Source organism: Tenrec ecaudatus, chromosome 8, assembly GCF_050624435.1.
Source record: "Tenrec ecaudatus isolate mTenEca1 chromosome 8, mTenEca1.hap1, whole genome shotgun sequence".
Taxonomy (NCBI): domain Eukaryota; kingdom Metazoa; phylum Chordata; class Mammalia; order Afrosoricida; family Tenrecidae; genus Tenrec; species Tenrec ecaudatus.
In genome coordinates this window covers 100272960-100275518 of record NC_134537.1, presented here as the reverse complement: position 1 = coordinate 100275518, position 2559 = coordinate 100272960, and the positions used below count along the sequence as shown (strand labels likewise).

General features: G+C 47.3%; 1 pseudogene; it reads left to right on the top strand.

The window, feature by feature from the left end:
- The first annotated feature begins 415 nt into the window (after positions 1 to 415).
- On the top strand, positions 416 to 1848 carry LOC142454431 (eukaryotic translation initiation factor 2 subunit 3 pseudogene; annotated as a pseudogene).
- Positions 1849 to 2559: the final 711 nt, after the last annotated feature.

Below are 2559 nucleotides of genomic sequence, written 5' to 3'. Positions count from 1 at the left end.
ACCGGAGTCAGTAAATCAGGATATTCTCTCTATTGTACGTTCACGTCAGACGTAAGACTCTCACGTTCCGGAAACTCTTTCAGCCAACCCTTGCCAACGCGCGGCAAGAGTTGCATCACCCGCTTCTCAGAAGGGTCCTTTTCTGCAGCTGTCCTCAGCATTGCCTGCACAAATAGCCCACAGGTCTACGATGAAGCGATCCGGAAACTAGGAACAGAGTCTTCTCGGAAGCCTGCCTGCACTGACTGTGCCAAGCGGAGAAAAGTCCAAGGCGCAAAGCCTCAGGTACAGGGGCCGTCCGCCCTCCCCGGCGTGGGCACTGCGCTGGCCACCCCGTGCCCATCGCCCCGCCCCCCGAGGGGGCCTGCCTGCTGTCAGGCGGCAACCGGACCAACCTCCTTCCTCTGCGAGCGAGATGGCGGGGAGCGAGGCCGGAGGCACTCTCCGGCAGCCTCATCTTTCTCGGCAGGATCTCACCACCTTGGATGTTACCAAATTGACACCACTGTCGCATGAAGTCATCAGCAGACAAGCCACCATCAATATAGGTACAATTGGTCATGTAGCGCATGGGAAGTCGACAGTTGTAAAAGCCATTTCTGGAGTCCACACGGTCAGGTTCAAAAATGAACTGGAAAGAAATATTACCATCAAACTTGGATATGCGAATGCTAAGATTTATAAACTGGATGACCCAAGTTACCCTCGACCAGAATGCTATAGATCCTGTGGAAGCAGTACGCCTGACGAGTTTCCTTCAGACATTCCAGGGACCAAAGGGAACTTCAAATTAGTCAGGCACGTTTCCTTCGTGGACTGTCCAGGCCATGATATTTTGATGGCTACCATGCTGAACGGGGCCGCGGTGATGGATGCGGCTCTTCTGCTGATAGCTGGTAATGAGTCTTGTCCCCAGCCACAGACGTCTGAACATCTGGCTGCTATAGAAATCATGAAACTGAAACATATTTTGATTCTACAAAATAAAATCGATTTGGTGAAAGAAAGTCAAGCTAAAGAGCAGTATGAACAAATCCTTGCGTTTGTACAAGGCACGGTGGCAGAGGGAGCGCCGATTATTCCGATTTCTGCTCAGCTGAAGTACAACATCGAAGTTGTCTGTGAGTACATAGTAAAGAAAATTCCAGTACCTCCCAGAGACTTTACTTCAGAACCCCGACTCATTGTGATACGGTCCTTTGATGTCAACAAGCCTGGCTGTGAGGTTGACGACCTTAAAGGGGGTGTGGCTGGAGGTAGTCTTCTAAAAGGAGTGCTGAAGGTGGGCCAAGAGATAGAAGTCCGACCCGGTATTGTTTCCAAAGATAGCGAAGGAAAACTCATGTGCAAGCCCATCTTTTCCAAAATTGTGTCACTTTTTGCGGAGCATAACGATCTTCAGTATGCGGCTCCAGGGGGTCTTATTGGAGTTGGAACAAAAATTGACCCCACTTTGTGCCGAGCGGACAGAATGGTCGGGCAGGTACTTGGTGCCGTAGGAGCTTTACCGGAGATCTTCACAGAGTTGGAGATTTCCTATTTCCTACTCAGACGGCTTCTAGGCGTCCGTACTGAAGGAGACAAGAAAGCAGCCAAGGTGCAGAAGCTGTCTAAGAACGAAGTGCTCATGGTGAACATTGGATCCCTGTCAACTGGAGGAAGAGTTAGTGCAGTGAAGGCCGATTTGGGCAAAATTGTTTTAACTAATCCCGTGTGCACAGAAGTAGGAGAGAAAATTGCCCTTAGCCGAAGAGTGGAGAAGCACTGGCGTCTAATTGGCTGGGGCCAGATAAGAAGAGGCGTGACAATCAAGCCAACAGTCGATGATGACTGAAGATGCCCAGTTAAATAACAATAAAGTGGGAAAATCGCTCCCCAACCTAGAGATGTATGAAGATGCCCAGTTAAATAACAATAAAGTTGGAAAATCGCTCCCCCCCAAAAAAATGTACTGGAAAACTCGGCTTATATACTAGTATGTATGGTACATTGACAAGGGACCTAGCTGAAATTCAAGCCAGGTCCTGTAACCCTGGTAGCACAGTGGTTAAGCACTCTGCTGCTGATTGAAAGATGTGCTTTGTTTTGAACCAGTCAGCTCCATGAAGAAAAGACCTTGATTTCTGTTCCCATAAAGAATATAGTTTAGGAGGACCACGGACAGTTCTGCGTCATAGACAGTCACAGGAGTTGCAATCTACTCAAAGGAATACGGAAACAACAGGAGTTTACCCAGGAGCCAGTGTTGCTAAACTGTTCCCCCTCAGCCATTTTAAACAACTCATCCTTTCTGCGTTTTCTTCAGACATCTCTGCCTAATGAAAAACTCTTTTCTACCTTGTTGGGTTTTTTTCTGGTTTTTTTTTTTTTTTTTTTAAATCTCATTCACACCCTGCGGCGCTCTCTACCTACCATCTTGCTTGGAAAAACATCAGTTTCTTCCCAGAATACCTTCTTCTTAAAGGCAGTGGTAAGTATTAAGAATTTTTTACTCGTGCACATTTTCTTACAAAAGTGGGTTTATACAACCTAGTAGATAACTTCATTTTTCTCAAAAGT